The sequence below is a fragment of the Bos mutus genome, chromosome 8, assembly GCF_027580195.1.
Source record: "Bos mutus isolate GX-2022 chromosome 8, NWIPB_WYAK_1.1, whole genome shotgun sequence".
Classification (NCBI taxonomy): domain Eukaryota; kingdom Metazoa; phylum Chordata; class Mammalia; order Artiodactyla; family Bovidae; genus Bos; species Bos mutus.
The window spans coordinates 32,861,912-32,885,630 of record NC_091624.1 but is presented as its reverse complement, the minus strand read 5'-3'; the positions used below and the strand labels follow the sequence as shown (position 1 = coordinate 32,885,630).

Genomic DNA, 23,719 nt, shown 5'->3' with positions numbered 1-23,719 from the left:
AGGGAAGGTAACTTTGTAACAGAGATGTACATGTGGGAAGAACAAAGAACAAAGACCATTATCCTGCTGCTCTGGGAAGAGTTTGCTTTCCTCCTTTCCACCTCTTATTAGTCAAAGGCGGGGTGGGTGGGGAAGATTCCAGTTTTCCTTGGAATGGATTGTCAAAACTTTTCCCTCCAGGCTTGAAACTTGTTCCCCTCCAAGCTGCTCAGCACGTTGTCAAACCAGTCTTTACTTGAAAGGCAAATGTCATCAACATGAAAGATGTCATATTATAAGTACTACTCACTCCACCCCCAGGGCCCCTACCCCCACATTCTGAAACATTTTTGAAAGATGTTGCATCCTGCATCTGGGGCCTTTCAGAGTGGAGGCTGCTGGGAGCAGGCAGTCCTGCAGGGGAAGGGGCCAGGGGCCCCAAAACCTCATCTGGAGAAGGTCCTTGACTGGTTTCTGTAGAGCAAATGAGGGAGAAAAACTATTGACAAGGAAGCTGGGGTGGGGAAGACAAAGCAGGGGAAACGTCGGTTTTTATGGAGCTTGCAAACCTGAGCTCAAATATTAAAAATGCTTTCATCAGTCCCCTTAATCCAGAGAAATTCTTTTTGGCTTAGATGGGAGGAAAAAATCAGTCCCTTAAGGGGAAAGCAAGAAGAGAAGGAGGTAATAAGGATGTGAGTCAGACGCAGGGAATGGCTGGCAAAGGCATTTGTTTCACGAGGCGGAGGAGTGCTGTTCTCAGTTGATCGAACGTTGTGGACCCCTGGTAAAGCCTGCCTGCTTCTTACTGATTTCTTTCTTCAGTTATGATAAAATTTTGACTCCATTAAGTGGGGGCAAGGTGAGAAAAAAAATAGTTGTTTCTTTCTTGTTCACTTCTTCCCTAGGGACTAAGTGGCACTCGGGCTCCAAAGCTGTGTTTTCCTTTGGGTTTTGCCTTTTAATAGGGGTTGCAGAAAGTGATTATAGACATTTGAGGGGAAATAAAGCCTGTGGTTTATTAACAGAGCTGGTTTTAATCAGCAGCGATTTGACGAGGGTAACATTAGAGCTACAACACTGATAACTGATACTATGATTTTCTATGCTTTTAACCCCAAACTGAAGTCTTGTGGATTCACAGACAGAAATGCATTTGTTTCCCTGACCAGGCTGTGGGGAGTGAGTGTTTTGTGAGGACAGCATGAGAGAAGGGCCTGAGAGACTGGGGGCGGAGGCAGCTGCCTCAGGGCATCTGATTCTGTTGGTATTCCAGCTGCTAAGAAGTGAGCCTTGCAGACCTGAAGGTTTCTCAGTAAGGCCAGTGGAAGTGACAGGAATGGGGGAAGGCAGGTCCCAGCTCCCCCTGTGATGGGTAAGTATCCTGAACCCTTCTTGGTAGACCTGAGGTGATATCTCAGATCACAGGACCCTCTGTTTCCCAGAGGCAATAAGTAATATTGTTCCTTCCCTCTAATAAGAAAGTTGAAAAAGTCTAGGCCTGCTTCCAGGCAAAAGGCTGCTCTTTAGGGTAACCCAATCCTGTCCTACCCAGAACAAAATCTCCTGGATCTCTCCCACCCAGTCCATTAGCTAGCATGGCCTCTGCCAAAAGCATTGCCAACATCCCAGCGAGCTTATAGTTTGACCTTGAAAACTAAGGTCAAACTCCTGCATTAGTCAGCAACTATAGTTTGCCATATTTGCAGCCAGTTGAAGTAACTGGGTTTTCGGGAATGTTCTCCACTAGAGTAAGGCACTTTGTTTTTTCAGTGTGTTTTTTTTTTTTTTTTTTTTTAAAGGGGGAGAAATGGAGACCCAGCATTTCTCTTTCTCCGACTGACTGCTTAGTAGAAACAAGATGATGCATGAGGCCCCTCAAGACATCTGGGGATGAGGGTGATGAGTGGTCAGACTCATCCCCACCAGTCATCCCAAATTTTCTGCCACGTTCTGCGTTCCTGTGTTTAAATGGACAAGTTACTCTTCCCAGGAGAGAGAGGGCATTGGGTGTGTACAGATTCTTTCTTGTTCTCATAGGCATAGGGGCACTGGGCAGTCCCCAGGCTCTCCCCTATGTTCCTGGTGAAAGGCATCATGTAACCAGGAGATGGCTGCCGAGGTGATGGTGGCCTGGGAGGAATCTGTGTCTCTCCCCTGCAGGTGAGAGTTAGCTTAGCTCCTCCCATGTGCCCTTTTACCTCTGACCACACTGCCCTCCTGTCCCTCTGCAGTGAGCATCTCCTGGAGAAGCTGCCCAGTTCACAGCACCAGCTCCTTCTTGGGACCCCTCCTGACCCAGAGGGGTGCTCGAGGAAGCTATGTCTTACCACCCTTGGCTGCGAAGTGGACACCCAGCTCTGGAACAATAGAGTGTCTCTTCAGAACATTAAATCACTGGAGAATTGTACAGACTAGGATTTGTTAGAGTTAAATCTCTTTAATGGCAATGTTCTACAGTGGTGGTCACTGAACATTTTTTTTTTCATTATGCATGGGTTAAAAAAAAGTGGGACATGCATTCCCAATATATATTTATTTATTTTTGTGTTATACATATCTACTATTATTACTAGCTAATATCTCAAAGCATACTACATAGTTAGGGTTTTTTAAAATAAAAAGTAAATATGACCCCAGTAGCAACATACACTAATGCCTAATGCCTGGATCTCAGTTTCTAACACCATTCTCCAATAAAAAGAAGCAGGACTCCTTGGATAAATGGTTGATTCTAGAACTGGTGTGGAAAATATAGATTAGCCTGGGGCATCGTGTAATGACAGAAAGTAAGGAGGCACTCAACCGAGACAAAACGAAACAGCATAATAATAGGGGTCTGTCAAAGGAACACAGGGGCCAACTATAAGAGCTCATAATGGCCAGAGCTATAAAAGCATAAGTAACAAAACAAACAAATACTATAAGATAAATATCCATGTGTCCATACTGATATAAATAAATGATCGCATAAACAAGGAAAAGGAATAAACATCATGTTTGTTTGTTCTAACAGAATCATTCTAAATAATTTATGTATCTCATAGACTGCATATTTCCATTGTTGTTAGGATGTTATTCTTGTTGCTGTTGTTATTATAATCTTTGTATCCTTTGTTAACCCAGTGCTCAAAAACCTATTACTTAAATAAAAAACTATTTTAACTAAGGTAAAAATTACCTTTAATAAATTAGTATGTTCCCCTCTTATCCTGTTGACACAGGTGCATTTCAACAGGACCTTTCTGGAGAAACATCTGTGGAACTTGGAAGACGTGAGACTGAGCATTTATGGTATGAAGCCAGGGTAGTCATATTAGTTAGGGGCAGGCTTCATTCCTGACTCTGGTCCCCTCCTGTGGTGGAGACCTAATCTACTTTTGCTTGAGACCTTCTTTGCTTTTATTCTTAATACATGGAGACTGAGGCAGAGGACTTCAATTCCTATGGAATCCTATGGATTCCTTCTTTCAAATATTGTTTCTGTTAACCTGTTCTGTGTAACAAAACACCCCCAAACTTAGTGTTTTAAAACAGCAATGAATTACTATTTTTCAAGATACTGTAGTTGACAAGGCAGTTCCTCTGCTGATTTTCCATAGGGCCACTCAGCTATATTCATTTGAAGGGTCAGCTGGACTAGACTCCAGTCACTCACATGACTAGTAGGTGATGCTGATCCTTGGCCTGAGTACCTGGGTTCTCTTCCCTATGGCCTCTCATCCTCCAAGAGTGGCTTCCTTATGTGGCAGCCTCAAGGTAGCCCAAGATGGCAAGAGCACAAGCTACAAGCTCTCTTTAGGCTGGGGTTCCAGATTTCATGCATTTTAACAACATTCTATCAGTCAAAGCAGGTCACAAGGCCCGTCCATGATGAAAAGATAGGGAAACAGATTCTACCTCTTAATGGGAGGAGCTGCAAAGACTTTGTGCCCTGTGAAATCTACCACAGACAGCTATGTAGCATCTCCATGATTCAGACCCCAGTAACTGAGATTACCACCCAGACCTTTGCAGAAACCCTCTATTTGTAATACTCTCAAAGGGCCAGAGGAAGGAGGTACCAATAGTATGATATTCTTGAAGATTTCTCTCTTTGCGCAGAGGTAGAAGATTTTGAGCTGTCTCATTTGTGAGGAAGGACCCCACCTTGGCTAACCAGCATGCATTTCAGGGTTCTGCCTACATTGCCACACTAGTTCTTGAAGGTGATGGTAATTTCCAAAAGATTGAATTTCTAAGCCTAAGAGTATGAAATGACTTGAAGAGCATCATCATAAAACTGTATTTCTAAAACGCTCAGTTTGCCAGAGAGGAATTCAGAGTGGGAGAGAAAAGATCCTACCATCTGTATAAATTTGCAAGGTTCACCAAAGATAGTCTTTTCTGTACCCTGCCAGTTTGTAAAAAGAATTAGTAAGATACATTGAATTCCCTGGTCATGCCCTTCCACTCAAACATGAGGAACATTTTGAATAATATCCCTTTGCACCGTGGGGGAAGCAGAAATGTGTAGTGAATTCATGCAACACCTCATTCAACCCTCACAACCGCATTCAGAGGGAAGAATTAACTGAGGAAATGGTTTCTGAGAGGTTAAGAAACTGTCCAATGTCTCATAGCTAGTAAGAACTGAAAGTGGAATTTAAATATTCAGTTTTGTCTGTATGATGCTAAGACCTACTTACCACCACTGCGTATCTCCCAGGAGGATGTACATAAAAGACTTGTCAGATCATGCCTTGGATAAAGGGATACAAGAAACCAAGGAGTTGGAAGAAAAAAATCCCAGAGGGTTAAGTTTTGAAGGGGATTTTTTAAATGGTCTAGAAGAACAATGTTATTCCATCTTTATCAAAGAAGGGGTAAAGAGAAAGAGTAGGAGAGAGAGGGGGAGATGAGGAAGGGGAGGAGGAGGAGAAGGGGAAAGAGAGAAGAGGAAAGAAGGAAGAGGAAAGAGGGAAAAGGTGGCCTTCAACAAGGTCCTGGTAACAAAGAGGCATTTTCCTTCAGCCAAAGGGAAGTTCAAGGCACTCTCTGGTATGTTGTCCAGGCCATTTTGGGCTTTCCAGGCAAGCATGTGATATGACCAGGATAGTAAAGGTGAGCCTGGGAAAAGTCATTAGTTAAATTCCATTCAATTCAACCTAGCATTGTGTAGGGAAATCTTTTGTCTTCTTAACTAAGACTCTTTTGTAAGGTACTGTCATTCTGTACCACACAAACATAAACCTCTGGGGACAAGCTATTGAGATACCAACTTTTGCCTTGTTTGCACATACAATTTTCTGCTTTGCTTCACTCTGACTGGGCATGTTGAAGACCCATGCCCTCACCTCATAGCCGGGGAGGGAGCAGGGCTGTGGAAGGGGTGGGTAAGGGAGATGGTCTTATTGTCCAGCCTGGAATTGGACTCCATACATATCTCACCTATGCTGGTGACTGCCTCACAATGAAAGTGGGCCCGCGCCTGACAGCAGGCTGAGAAGAAGAAGAGCTGAGAGAAGCCAGCAGATTATAGATTAAAGGCAGGATAACTAGAGAGTCTTCTCTACTGTGATGGAGTAGGGAAGGGGGCCCACAAATACTGACATCAGGTGTTCTGCTAATCACATAGGTAGGAACCTGGAACCAGATTTTTCTGCTCTGGAAGAATAAGAAAGTGGTACGTCCCTTGCACTCAAGAGTTGCAGGGAAAATTTACAGTCATTACACATATATTTATATATACACTATTTTCTGGTAATGTCTAGCTATTTCATGTTCTTCAGACTTACTTCTGCTGCTGAGTTCTTGGAAAGGCTGAGATCACTTCTTACACTCGCATATCCCTTGGTTCTAGGCTGACAGTCATTGCCTTAGATGACCTGTGCTGCTTTTGATGCTTGTAGCGTATTGAAAGCTTATTGAAGATTATTAAATGATTCTCAAATTTCCTAAGCATTTTAACAAGAGGAACCAACCTAATGACAGCTGAGGGATACCATGCTACTCCCAGCAACTGGCACAGGGGTCCCCAACCCTGCCCTAAATTTGGGACAGCACGTGTCTTGTTGCTTATCTGGGGAGGAGCCAGCCTACTCCCCCACAGACACCAGCTACCCTGCCTCTGTGACATTCGTGATCACGTGGAGAGATTTGTCCAGTCTTCACCTTTAGAAGAACACTGACCCATTAGTAATGTTCTCCTCAATCTTTTCTTTCACTGTAGCTCTATCTGACGGTCATAATCCTAGTTAACAAACCAGCACCAACTGTCTTGTAGTTTAGGATTTCGAGTAGAACTTTTTTTTCAACTAAGTGTTCTATGCCTTAGATGAAGTTTAGAGTTAGACTGATGCATCTTTGGGGTTTCAGCCAGGGAGACTGGACTCTGCTGCTCATGTCATTTACATACAGGGAACATGAATGATCAGATGGGGGTGGACAGATCAGGGCTTCCCTGGCCCTCAGAGGTCGTATTTCCACAGGGGATTCAAGAAGTCATAGCTGTCAAACTGAGCCACTCAGGGGAGTACTAGTATTTTTCACATTTCCCAGTATGACTCTGTGTGTGTGTGTGTGTGTGTACACACGCATGTGTGCATGTGTAGGGGGGCTCACACGTCATTCCTCCACCCATTCTGAAAGTATTTGATAAGTGGAGATAAAGAATTTTGATGAGAAAGAGGTTGTTAACAAGTTCACATAGGATGAGTGTCTCTTTGGCACAGCTGATGCTGTAGGATTTGAAAACTGGGCTTTTCTATTTGGGAAATAAAGAAGTAGGTTGATTTACTTATAGGCTGTGTCCTGAAAGAAATTATCATTGTGTTTTCTAAGCACATAAGTAACATATTTTTATTGTGAAAAATTTGGAAGAGCCAAAAGGGCAAAGACAAAATTTAAATTACCAATAATTCTGTTATTACATGTATGTAAGATTAAAATAAATACTGTGTGTATATGCTAAGCATGGTATATAATGTGATGCAATGTATAACATAAAAATTATATATGTTATAATGCATTATATTCTATTTTCCATACAAATTGGGAAAATTACACATACTGTGTTGCAACTTAAATGGTATGTAATTTCAGATTCTCTTAAATGTAAATAATATAAATAAGAATTTGATGATAGAAGAATAACTGAATGAACAATTGCATTAATGAACAAATGCATGAACAGGTTCATTTTCCAATTGGCAATGGAAGACTTAGAACCATTGGGAAGGTTTTAAACTAGAGGAAATCTGAGAGATTTAGAATAACCTTGTCATAATGAAATGGTACTCCATTCCATCCTAACTTCATTCCCAAAATACACACACATGTGCACACATTTCTTTAGGTACTAGCTCTTGTTTATCTCACTGTGAACTTGCCTAGTACCAGAAGTCTTATCCTATAGACTCGACTCTCAAAAATACAGAAAAAAATCCTCTCTCCTCCCTATCTCTCTGTTACACACACACCCCCCACACACACCAGCACCATCACCTTTTCTGAAGCATAAATAAATAAGTCATGTGGGAAGCTCTTATGTAATTCTGAGATTTCAACATTGCTTATGTTGGGCTGTTATGAGGTGTTATCTTTTTTTTTTTTTTCCTTTTGGCATCCTCTTCTTTCTCTTCAGAGATAAACTATGACTTAACACATACAGCTTCAAATAAAAACCTGCCCAGTTTTTCTGAGGTCAACTGCATCTGACTCAACAAATGGTAAATTGCTTTGAGACTGGTTGTTCTTTACTGCCTTCCAAACATTGCAGAAAGATGAAAATGGGAAAACAAACACTACAGCAAAAAATATGGGATAAGAGAAAATCAAATATCATTTCCCTTCCCTCCAACTTTGTTTTGATAATAGGCTTCTGCTGTCAGACTGTCCTCACTTGAGTCCTGACTTTGGCCACACTTAACAGTATGACCACGGTCTTTACCTTGACTTCTCTATGTTCTAGTTTCCTCATTAGTACAATGGGGATAATAGTAGTACTATTTTATAAAATTCATGTGAGGTTTAAACTAGAGATTATATGTATATCATGTATATGTACATCACCTGATGCAGGGGATACAGGGACTTTTAAATACAAAGTGCTAAATACTAAGCAGTTGTAATTTCATTATTAGTCTTAATGCTATTAATAATATTATTGGGCTTAATATTAACTTGAAACCAAAGAATTGTAGAAGGAGCCACAGAGTTCACCATAAATTTCCTCCTCAAATACTGATTTAATTTTATTTTGGATCATTAAAATGAATATAAACATGGATAACATCCATGAACATCTATGAGGGGCTAATGGGAAGCATTCAGACAATTTCCTGCTTATAAAAGGAATCTAACATGATAAAAACAAATGAATCCCCAGGGAGACCTTCCTAAAATTTCTAACTACAGCTCCTCATGATCCATAATGCTATGTTGTCTCTTGTTTCAGTACAGTATCCAGATTATAAATTAATGGCCTTGATTGGCAAATTACCCCATGTAGTCAATATCTCTTCATGAGAGTGACTGTAAGAGGGACCTAATTCTGTTAAAGATTCAGTTACAAAGGAGCATGTCAAAGCCGATGAGGTATGATGCTGTCATGGGATTGGGGTTTAGCACCATGAAACTGATCATCCATGAGTCATTTTTTGGCTCAAACACAGGGAGCCTCCAGGGAACACTAAGAGAATTTGCTAGTGTTCTGGCAGCCATCTCAGGGCTGTGTGTTCTGCCCAAACTGCACAAACCATGAGACCAGGGCAAGGGAGCCCGGGATGGATAATATTTCCTGACCTCTTTCTTTCTGGTATGTACAGAGCTTCAGAACTTGGGAGAATGCTGTGTGGATCAGTATTTGGTGTTGAATGAGGTAGGGATGAGAAGACACATCATAATTTCTCCCTTCCTGCTTCTATGAAGATGTCTGGCTGGGCCCAGAGCTTACCAGCAGTTCACTGGAAAGGCGCAGGATTGGGAGTAGGGGGGGAGTAGGAGTTTCCCCAGGCCTCTTCAGAGTTGATGGGGGCCTGTCTCTGAGGTGTGTCCATCACCAGCACGTAGTGCATGGCTCCTCATGAAGGTCTTTGACATCCCCTTGTGCAAACGTACTACAGGATTTCCCTACAGACTGAGCTGAAATTGAACCAAATGTGAGAGCATATTATCTTTGCTCATTTTTCTCCTTCCTAAATATGCCTCTTGTCATCTCGGACATCTTGGTCTGCTCTCTCCAGCCTGCCAGAAATAGCATTCTTTATCACAGGTTTGTGTCAGTGTGACTATTTCCACAGTGGGCACCACAGCATCCCCTGGGTACTCCTCCCTGTATAGCACATTGGTGTTAACCTCAAATGGGATGACTTCACTGCTGGAATGGGAAGACTCTTTCTTCATCAGCATACATATATTTATAAGTACTCTAGCAAAAAACTGTATTCATTGTCAACCGAAAAATGTTGCTGTTCTTAACTAAGTTGTGTCTGACTCTTTGTGACCCCATGGACTGCAACACACCAGGCTTCCCTGTCCTTCAATATCTCTTGGAGTTTTCTCAAATTCATGTCCATTGAGTCAGTGATGCTCTCTAACTATCTGATCCTCTGCTGCCCCATTCTCCTTCAATCTTTCCCAGCATCAGGGTCTTTTGTGATGAGCTGACTCTTAGAATCAGGTGAAGCTTCTTCTGCTTCATTGACTACACTAAAGCCTTTAACTGGATCACAACAAACTATGGAAATTCTTAAAGAAATGGGAATACCAGACTACCTTACCTGTCTCCTGAGAAATTTGTATGAGGGTCAAAAAGCAACAGTTAGAACCTGACATGGAACAATGGACTGGTTCCGTTGTACTGCTGAAACCTAGCTTAAAGGATTTTGAACATAATCTTGCTAGCATGTGAAATGAAGCTTCAACTTCAGCAACAGTCCTTCTATTGAATATCCAGGGTTGGTTTCTTTTAGGATTTACTGGTTTGATCTCCTTTCAGTCCAAGGGACTCTCAAGAGTCTTCTCCAGCACAACAATTTGAAAGAATCAATTCTTCGGCACTCAGACTTCTTTACAATCCAACTCTCACATCTGTACATGACTACCAGAAAAACTGCAACTTTGACTATATGGACCTTTGTCAGCAAAGTGATGTCTTTGCTTTTTAATACAGTTAGGTTTGTCACAGCTTTTCTTCCAAGGAACAAGCATTTTTTAATTTCATGGCAGCAGTCACTGTCTGCAGCAATTTTGGAGCCCAAGAAAATAAAATTTTTCACTGCTTCCCTTCTATTTGCCATGAAGTAATGGGGCCGGATGTCATGAATCTTAGTATTTTGAATGTTGAATTTCAAGCCAGCTTTTTCACTCTCCTCTTTCACCCTCATCAAAAGGCTCTTTAGTTCCTCTTCACTTTCTGCTGTTAGAGTGGTATCATCTACGTGTCTGAGGCTGTTGACATTTCTCCTGGCAATCTTTTTTTTTGAGAATGATATTTTATTTTGCAAATATTCTGAGGACTACAAGCTCATCTCCTGGCAATCCTAATTCCAGCTTGTGAGTCATCTAGACCAGAATTTCACATGCTGTATTTTGCATATAAGTTCAATAAGCAGTATACAGCCTTGTAGTACTCCTTTCCCAATTTTGGAACCAGTCCATTGTTCCATGTCAGGTTCTAACTATTCTTCTTGACCCTCATACAAGTTTCTCAGGTGATAGGTAAGGTAGTTTGGTGTTCTCATTTCTTTAAGAATTTTCCATAGTTTGTTGTGATCCACACAGTCAAAGGCTTTAGTGTAGTCAATGAAGCAGAAATAGATGTTTTTCTGGAATTCTCTTGCTTTCTCCATGATCCAACAAATGTTGGCAATTTGCTCTCTGATTCCTCAAATGACTTCTGGATTGAAGGGGCTTCCCTAGTGGCTCAGATGGTAAAGAATCTTCCTGCAATGCAGGAGACCTGGGTCCAATCTCTGGGTCAGGAAGATCTAGAGATGGGAATGACTAGCCACTCCAGTATTCTTGCTTAGAGAATTCCATGAACAGAGGAGCCCTGTGGGCTACAGTCCACAGGCTTGCAAAGAGTCGGGCATGACTGAGCAACTAACACAGTTATACGTTTAAGACGGATGGACAATTAGGTAGATATCCAGAGACCGGCATGAAATCCAGTGATTTCTGCCATGACTTTCCAGTGTGCCTTCACGTATTAGGCGCTTAATTTTTCTTGATCTCAGTTTCTGGAAGGAGTTCATCTTTGAGTCAATTGTATCTTTAAGCTCAAATTTTAATTTTAGATTTTTTGATACGATATATAGATATATTACATATATCAAGAAGTGTAAATATCCATCAGTATCTATCTGTAGATAGATAGACATTCTTGATTGTCTTAAGGATTAAAGAGATGTAGATTTAAAGTCCTTCAATCACATCGCCTGGTGCATAGAAGTCACTCAGTAAGGAGTGGGTTGCCATACCCTTCTCCAAGGGATCTTCCCAACCCAGGGATCGAACTCAGGTTTCCCACATTGCAGACAGATTCTTTACAGACTGGGCCACCTGGGAAACCCCAAATATGTGCTGAGTCATTACTATTCCTACCCACACAAGCATGCATATACTTAAGCCACCTCTGAGTTATAAACCCTCAGTTGAACTCATAACTAATAGCTGAAGGGGTGTAGCTACATCTCCTGTCCATGAATGATTGCTGCCTTCACTACTGGACACCTTGCAGCTCTCCCCTTGAATTCCATGGAAGTGCTGGAGTCTCGGGACTGGAGGGTGAAGCTGTTCACTCCTATACACTCAACACAGGATGGTGAAAGTCCTCCTGCCCCTGGGCCAACTGTGGGAGTGGGTGGTTTTCCAGCAATCTGCCTTGCTCTGTGGAATGAATTTTCCATGGGACAGTATGTTACATGGTACTTGGTTTCTTGGATCAGTCCACAAAGGAATCTTGTATGAGTCAGGGATGAGACACATGGCCTTCAAATTAGGTAATTTAAGAGAGTTTAATGAGGGCATTGTTTACAAAGATGTGGGCAGGATGTAGAGAAATCACAGCGGATTCTGTAATAACCTGGAGAATAGCTACAGAGAAAATTAGGTGCCTAGTCCTGAAAAGACAATGGGAGAAGCAGTTGTCATGACTCGGTAACAGAGATTTGTAGGGAGGTCACCAGCCAGGCCCCTTTGTTAGAGAGACACAGCTGGCTTGTGCTAAGTGGGGAGGGAGCCAGGGGTGTCAACATATCCCATCCCTATTGGGTGAACCCATCTGGAAGCTAAAGAATAAAGGGGGCCAGTCCAAGGGGGTACAGACAATTCAGATCAGCCTTTTGTGCAGACCAGTGTAGGAGAGAGCAGAGTGGTGATCCCTAGTCCTAAAAGGTTTCCGGAACCCAACCACTATTGTTTCTAAAGGATACTGGGTTCCAAATCCAAACAACACACCTGACTACCTTTTAGAACACTACCTGTGTGTAATGTGTAGTGTCTTTTTCTCATATACATACATGTTTTGTGAGTAAATATATATCTAAGTGTCCACACATGAATTAATATAATTAAGGATAACTATTTAATTTTTAGAGCAAAAGAGAGAGTTGCTATTGAGAATTATACTGGTACACAGGTAAACGGGCACAATTCTGGGCAAAACAGGGCTTATGACACCCTAACTAAAATGCAGTGAGTGGGATTCTGTGTCTCACATGAATCGTAATCTCATTACTTCACAATCACTTGTATATATTGCATATATGTTACACATTTGTGGCAGGCACTGCTCTCAGAAGTATACCTGTGAAGTATAATATGAAAAAACATCAGTTAAAAGGAGGGAGGCCCCCTATTTTGAATTATACCATAGTATAGCCATTATGTTGAGGTATTTTCTCCCATATAAATGTAAATTCCCTAAGAAAGATTTGATGTTAGCCACCTATGACTGTTGATAACCTACTGGCAACTTTTTCCAGTTTTGACCATCCTGAAGAAGATTTCCTATGTGAAGAGGATACATAGAAAAAGCTTTCTGATGATGGGAGGTGGCTGAAATATTTTGGGTTGTTGGGCTGGCTTCTTGTGACAAAAACCATCTTCTGGTCAAGGTGTCCTAACCCTACACTACCTCTCCCCTCATTCGGTGCCTGATGCAGGCCCAGCCTCACTTCTATCTTAATCAGATTTATGATAACAAATTCTTCTTTGAAGGACAGCTAAAGGTGTGTTTAATGGATCATCTGCTAACTCCCCGAAGTGTGGGAGGCACCCCACTGTGGTACTCAAGATGACATCAAGTCCAGTTCAGGTGTGTTATTAAACAACACTGAATCCCACACAAAAAGCTTTTCCTGTAGCAGACACTGTTGCTTGGTTGGAGAACTCCAACTTTCTTAAGGAATTGCCCATCAGAGAAGACGGCTGTATGTCCTGCTCAGGGGTAAATCCAGATTGCTCTAAAATATCATGATAATTCCAATACTGTTATATTGGCTTTACAAGAGGGCATGAGACCATTCTAGCCAATCAAACATGAGAGGGAGTGCCCTAAGGGCTTCTGAGAAGGCTTCCTGACTCCTTGAAACTGTTTCTTTTTTGGTTGAATAGAGATGATACTTTTGTTACACCCAAATTATCTCCTGATACAGCCTCTGATGCATGAGGCTACTTTTACATCTTTTTCATGTGCTATTACATGTCCTTTTACATGTACTGTGTAGTATACTGAGACCTATTTTTACATCTGCTGATGGCATGCTTTTTATCTCTTTTCCCAGACTCCACTCTGTTAGTGTTTCTTTATTTCTCTCCATTCATTAATCTTTTCCTGATCACAAACTTTTTTTACTTGGTCTACAGACATAAAGCAAGTCCATATCATCATAAGACAGACCCCTGATCCTGCCTTCTCCTCAAGCTGCTCTGCTTGGTCTTGCCCAGTGCAGCCCATCCTCTTGCTGGAGCCAACTGGATTCTTTGTCTTTGTCTTTTTCCATTCCTGTTGGTTCCTATGCTCTCTGTGTTCTGACATCTGCATTTGTACCCCCACTGAAACTGGTCTTATGTAGTTTGATGAACTACCTCCTAATCCATAGTCAATCACTTTTATTCAATACCCCATTATTATCTTCCAAGCTCTGCACCCTACTCTGTGCTTGGTACCATCCTAAAGGACTGTGTCAGAGCAGGGAACAAGGCAGACCAAGCTCTCTGCCTTTGGGGTACTTCCATTTTGGCATTACAAGTGAGTAAGCTGCGTGACAATTAGAAAATGGTAAGTGCTACTAAAAAGGAAATAGTAGAGCAGGAAGAGAATGGAGGGGCAAAGATTGGATGGGCAAGATATATTTTGTAGAGATAACACTGAACAAAATTTGAAGGAAGCTGGGGATCAGTAATTAAAATTCTGCTGAAATATAATCTTGTTTGAGTGATACCAAAGATTGTTATATTCCAGGTAGAAAAAAGAGCTGGACAATGGCCTCAAGGCAGAGAACATGGTGGAAGCCAAATGGTTGGTGTGGAGAGCAAGTAAAAGGGCAGGAGGTAGAAGGGGAGTCAGAAAGGAGATGGGCATCATGTCACCCTGGAAAGGTCCCATCTATAACATCCAAGTGACCTCAGGAACATCATTTGTTTGATGATTAAATAATCCTTTTAAATGTAAAAAGATAAAACAACAATAGGACAATACTGTAGCTATCTATTCAATGTTAGTTCCGCTGCAGTAAGTCTAGTTCTATTTTCTGATAAATTCTAAACAGGAAAGATTATCTCGTCTACTGTGTACTCATTGAGTGTAGCAAGTTATATGCAGGTGATTTATAACCTTCTGATTGTGATGATGCCTTGAGAAAGGGGAGAATGAAAACATCTTTAGTTCTGACATGAAAAACAAGCTAAATGAAATGATAATGTCAAAAGCATATAGAACACCATTTAACAAGCTCCTATTCAGTCCTTGGATAGGACCATGAAATATCGTGCTAAGCACAGATAAGATTTTAAATTTTCTAGTAATGACATTTACAAACACTAAAGAAGGTGAAATTTTATATAAAATAGATAAACAACAAGGACCTACTGTATAACACAGGGAACTATATTCAATTCCTTGAAATAATCTATTATGGAAAATAATCTGAAAAAGCATACATACACACACACACGTATTTATATATCTGAACCACTTTGGTGTGTACCTGAAACAACACAGCATTGCATGTCAACTATACTTCAATAAAAATTTTAAAAAATAACAAAAAAGTGACATAAATTTGAATAACATTTTACTTAACTTTGTATATCCAAAATATTATTATTTACCGTGTGATCAATACAGAAAGTATTAATATGGTATTTTGCATTTTTAAACATGGTCTTCAGAATCTGGTGTGTTTTATACTTATAGCACATCTCATTCAACCTATCACACTGGAAGTGTTGGACAGTCCTGTGTGACTGGTAGCCACCGTATTCGACAATGCAAGTCTAGTATATTTTAAATACTTAACAAATGTCCAGTATTCTGATTAGAAATAAAAGGAATTGGGAAGTGTGCTTAGCCCTGGTTTTGAGGGAGGAGGAAATGGAAACTTTGGAGACTTGTATCCAATAAAGGCTTAATGATCTTGTCTGCTAGTTTTCCTCCCATACTGTCTCGTCTAGAATGTCAGGGTTCTCAGCTCAAGTGACTAAGAGATGGCTCCAAACAGGAAAGACTGGAGGCCAGCCTATGGGTGATTCAAGGGCCCAGGAATGTGAGTCCCCATCTCCCAGGGCCCGTCTGTCACCAACATCCCCGCTCTCACTGCCCTCATGTCTCACCACACTGTGGATCAGTTCATCCAGGTCTCTGCTTGGCTTGGTTCACACCCAGAACTGCTATACCCAAGGGGTTTCTTCATGAAGGTGTCTGGTTTCAAATAACATTTCAGCTCTTTTGAGAGTGCTGTCATGGCAAATGTGACTCTATTCGCTCCAGTATTGGTAGCAGCGGAAGGCAGGAGCTCAGAGTAGGCCCCAACTCTTAGCTATGTTTTTCCACTAAGGATTTAATTAAACCACTACTGTGTCAATATTCTTAGCATGCTGCCAGCCTCTTTCCTGGGATGGAAACAGGCTAGTCTCCCCATAAAGAGTTAGAGGGTAACGAGCTCCTGGGAGAGAAACCAGCGTTGAGAGTCCACGTGGAATTTTTCCAAGGCAGAGGCATGTGATGCGGGGCTCTGGTTGCTACATGGTTATTGGCGTTGTGGTGTGATGGTCCTAGGCTCCATCTGCAGCTGCACCTCAGACCAGGAATAAGGGCCTCAAGCCCTGCTTCAAAGGCCTCCATCAGAATGACCTCCCTTCCTTTTCCTCCCGTACCAGCTTCTCTCTTCCTCTCAGGAAATGAAAAAGTCCCATGGGCAAGCAGGGGTTGCCACCTAGCTCCCCAGAACCCCAATTGTTAGCCTTTCTTATGTTCATAACAACTTGAATGTTTCATCTGTCATTTTCCAGCCTCTATGGGGCTCCAATAAGGTGATAGTACTATCCTTGTAGTGAATGTTTGAGTCAGTTGGAGGAATTGAGAGATTAAGTAATTTCCTCAAGGTTGCTAAATCTCAGACTTGGGATTTGACTTGACTATCCTGCTTTTCAAAATGATAGTAATAACAGTAAAATAATAGCAGCAATATGTAGTAACCACCCAATAAAAGGGAGCCATTATTATTACACAAATTAGATAAATGCTTAATTGGTATGTTGGCACCCCTTCCCTGCTGCTGGCCAGAAATGCTATCATTATATAGACTTGATTCGCATTTTAATGAGTAAGGGCAGATGGAGCACTGTCTCCTTCAGGTGCTATTAGTTCTTGAGTGATGCAGAGCCAAGTCCCGAGGAAAGGAGACAGGGTAGGAGCTTGAGTTAGCGGAAAAATGGTGGAAGGGAAAGAGGCACGGGTCGCTGAGTTGGAAGAGGCCAAAGGTGGACTTCCTCCCTTGAATTTTGTATACGGTCCATTGCAGCAGATCGTGGACGGCTTACTGAACAGTCCTCTCGCCCCTCTGCATTTTCAAGACTCCGTTGCCATTAGATTGGGTCACGTGACTTGTTCTAGTCAGTGTAAGTGGGGTATTGTCTATTTCCCCCTGACCAAGAGGCTGTGTGTTTCCTCCAACCCTCCTTCCTCTACCTTGGCAATCTTGGAGATCACAATGTCCAGAGGGCTACAAGGTAGAGGAAGGCACCCAAATCCCCTCAGACTTCAATATGATCAAGAAAGAAGACTTTATTGTATCATGTTACTGAGACTCTAGGGCTTATCTGTAACTGCATTATAGCCTAGCCTAGCCTGATAGATATACATGATTATCAAACCTCTCTACAGTCAGCAGTTTTCAGTGGCCTAACTATGAGTCAGCTTCTGCCTCTCAGAAAGCAAAATGCTGTTTCAGCCAGGTCTGCTATTCAGAACACTTCCCTCACTCTGAAAGGCAACTGACCTCAAAGGCTTTTCCCAGTAGCACTAAGGTGTTGCCAGCATTCCATTTCTTGAGGACTGTGACACCTTCAGATGAATACATGCCCATCTCAGGGTTCTCTGGGCACTTACGTTTTCATAGGTTTATTTCTATCTCATTAAGAGATGCTCCATGTCCAGCTGAATCCTCCTTTCCATTACATGTCTCAACTTTGGGGCATCCCCAGTGCTCCATCTTAGGATCCCTTTCTCTCTGGGGCTCTAGGTGATCCCCCCTGGTCCCATATTTCAAATACCATCTGTATGCTGATGTCTCTAATGTTTACATAGCTATTCGTGATCTGGAACCCAGAAGACTCATTTATCCAGATGCTTCACTAACACTTCTGCTCTTAAAGTCACTGAATATAGCCCGCCCACAAGGAATCATGGACTTGCTCACCCTCTCCCTTGGCTATATCTCCATAAATGATGCTACTCTCTTATCCAACCAAGTAGATTCAATCTGGAACTCCTTCTGTGATTCCCATCTTTACCTTAGCTTCTACATCCAATCCATCACTGAGTTCTTTCAAATCTAGCTCTGTACTATAGGTCCTGAGTTCGTCCATGTCTTTCCATCTTCACAGCTGCTGACCTAATCCCAGATGCCATTTATTTCACCTGGACTGAGCCTCTTGTTTGATGCACCTGCTTACAACCAGTATTTCCTCTCTTTCTGTCTTACATAGCAGCATAGGATATTATACAACATACATCAGATCCTATTTCATGCTGCTTAGGATGTGTATGCTTAGTATCTCAGTCGTGTCTGACTATTTGTGACTCTATGGACTGTAGTCCACCAGGCTCCTCTGTCCATGGGTATTCTCTGGACAAGAACACTAGAGTGGGTTGCCATGCCCTCCTCCAGGAGATCTTCCTGACCAAGGGATCAAACCCAGGTCTCCCGCATTACAGGCAGATTATTTACTGTCTGAGCCACCAGGGAATCCCAAGAATATTGGAGTGGGTAGCTATGCCTTCTCCAGGGGAACTTCCTGACCCAGGAATCGAATCAGGGTCTCCTGCATTGCAGGTGGATTCTTTACCAGCTGAGCTATCAGGGAAGCTCTCCAGCTTAGGATATCTAGTGATTTTTCATGACATTTTGAGAAATAATATGAATAAATAAAAATACGTTTTAAATATATTGTGCATGCTCAGTGACTCTCTCATGTCAGACTCTCTGTGACCCTATGGACTATAGCCTGCCAGTCTCCTCCATCCTTGGGATTTTCTCAGCAAGAATACTGGAGGGTGTTGCCATTTCCTTCTCCAGGATATCTTCGCAACCCATGAATTGAACCCAGGTCTCCTGCATTGCAAGAGGATTCTTTACCACTGAACCAGTGGGGAAACCCTTCAAAATAAAATATATTATATTTATATTTAAGTCATATTAATGTTAACATAACTAATTTCGGCCAATTAGTGATGCGGTGCAAGTAGAGGCTTGAGAAGTGCTCACATCTGGAGATTTGCTCTCTTGGAGTTCCACAGTCATTACAACACAAAAGAACCTGGGTTAGTTGGCTGTTCAGCTAATGGAGGAGATCATCCCACCCAGTGCAAATCAGAACTGCACAGCCGAGCCATGGAATTGTCAGAAAAATTGCAAAGGTTAATACTTCAAGTCACTAAATTTTGAGGCATCCTGTCACACAGCAAGTACAAACTGATACGATGACTACATGTACAACCCCCTTAAAACTTTGTTAATAACAACCCCCATTTGTTTCCTGACTATAGCTTCCCAAACTAGACTAGACAACCTGCAGGAGAGAGTAACTAAGGACCTACAAGAACTGACATGTAATTCAGTGTCCTTTACAATACATTTTCTATGACATTCATTTCCTGGAAGTGCTTCATAAAAGAATGCCACTAAGAGAGGTTCCTTTCCATTGCCTCTAGGTGACCCAAAGGCTCAGAGAGTCCATCTTGCTTCTATTTTCACAAAACCCAGCATAAGAAATATCCACCTTTATTAGTTGAAGTCCTGATGTTGTGTTCGGGTCTCTCTGGTTGGACAGAGAATTTCCTGACTCTCCGAATCTTTACTCGGTTATTTTCTCACCTCGAAAGCACACTTGAATTTAACCTCAAGGTTGACAAATATCCATCACTGGCCCTTCTTATCACTCATAGTTTTCTTTGCAATGATCCGAGGGTTCTATCCACAGGAAGATCGTGCCCAGCATTTTGTCTGCAGAAACATGGGGGAGGTGATGAGGATGTTGTCCTAGCTGACCTCTTTAATGAAAGTCCTGAATTCACCCAACATTCCTCTGATTGCAGGGTTGGGAAAATGCCTTTTGGTAAAATCATAGAGTGGTAAACATCAAGAGACTTTGGGTCCATATAAACCCATCTCTCTACTCGAGGACATAGACTTCTTGGTGACAGAGCTAGGGCTATAAAGTACTTAGAGCCGTTTCCTCTACTGACTGCACATCAGCTCCTTCATACGGGCATTCTGGCAGCTCCTAGTACTCAGTCCTGCTCCCTGTTCTCACTCTGTGCTCTCACACTCAGTGAACTCATTCATTCCCAGATGTATAAATACCACTTTGTGCTTCTGACTTCCAAATATATATTTGCAAACTCCAGGCTTCTATATCTAATTGCCTGCTCACTATCCCTCCTTGGATGTTTTGCAGGTATATCCAAGCTGACATATTGAAGACAAAACTTTTAACATCTAACTGGTCTACCCCTCTCTACCTACATTTCACTGCCCTTATTTGGGTCACTATTATCATTTACGTAGACAATTCCAACAGCTCCTGTAGATGATTCCAACAGTTCCTGAGTCCTTTTCTTTCTTCTTCTTTACTTCTCTTCCAGCCCATTCTCCTGGAGAAGGCAATGGCAACCCACTGCAATACTCTTGCCTGGAAAATCCCATGGATGGAGGAGCCTGGTAGGCTGCAGTCCATGGGGTCACTGAGGGTTGGACACAACTGAGCGACTTCACTTTCACTTCATGCATTGGAGAAGGAAATGGCAACCCACTCCAGGGTCCTTGCCTGGAGAATCCCAGGGACCTTGCCTGGAGAATCCCAGGGACGGGGGAGCCTGGTGGGCTGCCGTCTATGGGGTTGCACAGAGTAGGACACGACTGAAGTGACTTAGCAGCAGCAGCAACCCATTCTCCACACAATATTCAGAATAATCTTCTGATTGTGTGAGCCAGATAAAATCATAACTACTTGTTTTGACCCCTTCCAAGTGCACATGGAGCAAGACCCCAAATCTTTACTGTGGCTGGAAAGCCCTCGGGATCTGGCCCTACTGACCTCTCATTGCGCCTCATCTCACTCTTCCTCTTGATCTCTCATGTCCAGCCATACAGGGCTTCTTTCAGTTTCTGAAATGTGCACACATTTTCCCTGCCTCTGGGTTTCTGGCTGTGTAAGCTTTCTGCTTGGAAGTACCTTCACTCTCCTCCTTACACTCTGGGGGGTGGTGATGGTGGTTTAGTCGCTAAGTTGTGTCTGACTCTTTGTAACCCCATGGACTACAGCCTTCCAGGCTCCTCTCTTCATGGGATTTCTCAGGCAAGAGTACTGGAGTGGGTGGGCATTTCCTTCTCCAGGGAATCTTCCTGACCCAGTGATTGAACCCAGGTCTCCTGCATTGCAGGTGGGTTCTTTACTGCTGAGCCATCAGGGAAGCCCCCTCACACTCTAGGCTTCAGATTAAATATAACATCCTGTGATGGGCCTTTTGATGATTTGCTCTTCTCTAAGTTAGCCATTTATTTGTTCTTTCATAGTACTTATTGCAATCTGTCATTCTTTTATTAATATGTCCTTTTGCTCAAACCCATTTATTGTCACTACTCTATGATATTCCAAGACTGACAAATCTACTTTGCTTCCCATAGTGTGCTTGTTGAATAAAAATCTGAAATCGAGTATTCCCCATACTTTATTAGTATAGGTTGGGTTGTCATACCTCCTCAGTTCAGTTCAGTCACTCATTCGTGTCTGACTCTTTGCGACCCCATGGACTGCAGCACGCCAGGCTTCCCTGTGCATCACTAATTCCTGGAGCTTGTTCAAACTCATGTCCATCGAGTTGGTTATACCTCTTCAGCCTGAAATTTATCTTCTCTGATTAAATATTTATAAGAAAAATTATTCTTTTTGTTTTTACTTGGAATTCTACTCTTTTTCATTTAAATATAGGAATTTAAGGGCTTTTTTGGCAGGAGCTATGCTGTTGGCTTATTTTACTTAAGAGAGCATGCAGATGCTTAGTATACTGTAAAGGCCCAAAACATATTTCCACATCTTTAAAACATAGCCATCTGTTCTCAAAACCTCTTCTACTCTCTTGGCTTTGGATAATCTCAATTCAAGCAGATAAGTTAGAATCATTGTTTCCAACATTCTCAGTCTTATGGTCGTTAATGAATGACCTCAACACTTTATTCTCATATCTGTGATCTGTATAAATAAATCAGAATAGAACTTTGCTGCAAGAGCAAGAAGGGTCTGAAGAATCCACTAAGAAGAGCCCATTTGCTCAGCAATAAGTAACGTAGGTCACGTGGTTTGTCCATAGCCCAAGGGTGATAACAGAGAGGTGGCAATGGAGGTTTGTTGCAGAAGAATCTGACTCTTTACTGACTCGATCATCTGCTGTTTAAGTTCCACTTTGGACCTTGCTTCCCTCATTATATGTATTTCAGTTTATCCATCTGGAGTAGATGTGAGCTAGAAGATCCAAATACATGAGTTGTTCAAATGGACATTATTTTCAAAAAACAAACAAATCCCTGATTTTCTAAAAGCAGAGTTCTCCAGTGCATTCCTGATAACAGGAGCACAGCTTGAACATTCCTTGAAGAATTTCCTGGGCATGTGACTATTGGTGAAACTGAGAGGAAGGAAAGAATTGGAGAGCAGTGTCTGTAAAGGAGATGGCTGGTGCATCGTCATGAGAGAGTTTTTCCAAAATGACAGGGACTATCCATCTTAAATTCACCACATAAGACTTCTTTGAACTTTTCAGATTTGCAGGGTATATGCATGTCTGTTTCATCTGTGCCAATTCATAAAGTTCCACATGCCTGTGTCTATGAAGCTGTTCTCATATGAAGGGCGCCTAGAGCCAGGCATTATCAGGTACTTATTAAATACTTTTCACGGACACACCTTTAAAAGTAGGAAAACACTTTTTGAAAGCCCAAATAAGTGTTTTCTTTGCTCAGAAAATACATGACCTACATCTGGCCCTGTCTTCTGCCTTGTACAAGAAGCTCAACCACATTTTCCATATTTTAATGCAAAATGCAGTTACAAATGCAAGTTGCCACTGGCAGAGGAAAGCAAAATAATTGTCCCACAACCCAACTGCAACTTCGCCTTTGCTGAAGTTGGCCCCGGTTCAGCGTCTACATGGCTGCTGCACACCTGCAGCCTGGGTCCCTGCTCCTCCCTCAGTTCCCAGGCAAGTTCCCTGGGCTGGAGGCACTGGGAACAAACACATTTCCAGGCCAGCCTCGCCCACCCCTGCCCCAAGGCCAGATCTTCCTTGTCCTCTGCTTTGTCACCCAGTTGGAAGCCTCTGGAGGACGGCCCATCTTCCATCCACAGGGAGCTATGGTCTGGAGCCCAGAGGATGAGGCTCCTGGTTTCAATCTGTCTCCCAGAGCAGGATTTACAGAGCCCAGTTTGGAGATGATTTGGAGCCAGTGATCAGTGAGGTGTCTTTAGGCTAGTGGAGCCAACTGTGCTGGCTTAGTCAGTGAGCCTGGATAAATGCCATCCTGGGTTTCCTTTTGTTCATTTCAGGGGAACTGTATCAGAGTGCAGGATGGGCCCCAGCAGGAGAGCTGACACTGAGGAGACGGTTCCTTAGCAGATGCTCGGCCGAACCTCAGCTGTTCTCTCCAGTGACATCCGTGTGACATGGAGATATTTATTCAGGTGATGCAGCCTGAGTGTGCCTCATGCCAGACCCCCTTCTCCAAGCACCGCCTTCTAGCCCGGAAAGGCAATAGTCTCCAGACTGCCTGAATGCTGTGTCCTCTCAACTTAGAAAATCTGACCAACTCTGTCAATTACCTTCTGAGGGTTTGGCAGCTCATCCCTCAGACACATTGGAGGCCAGCCCCACACTACATGTGCGGGGGGTGGGTGGGGCGGCGGGGGGCTTGTAAAGCTGATTTGAAGTTCCCCAGCACGGCTGAGTCTTCTTGCCTTGGTACATGTGGTCTGTGTC

The 23,719-nt window shown here is 42.5% G+C and overlaps 1 long non-coding RNA gene across 1 annotated transcript; it reads left to right on the top strand.

Moving 5' to 3' along the window:
* Positions 1-711: 711 nt before the first annotated feature.
* Positions 712-3,227, top strand: LOC138988963 (uncharacterized). The gene is made up of 3 exons (XR_011465230.1): positions 712-841; positions 1,782-1,989; positions 2,214-3,227. It is a non-coding gene; the product is annotated as an uncharacterized lncRNA (long non-coding RNA).
* The last annotated feature ends 20,492 nt before the right edge of the window (positions 3,228-23,719 follow it).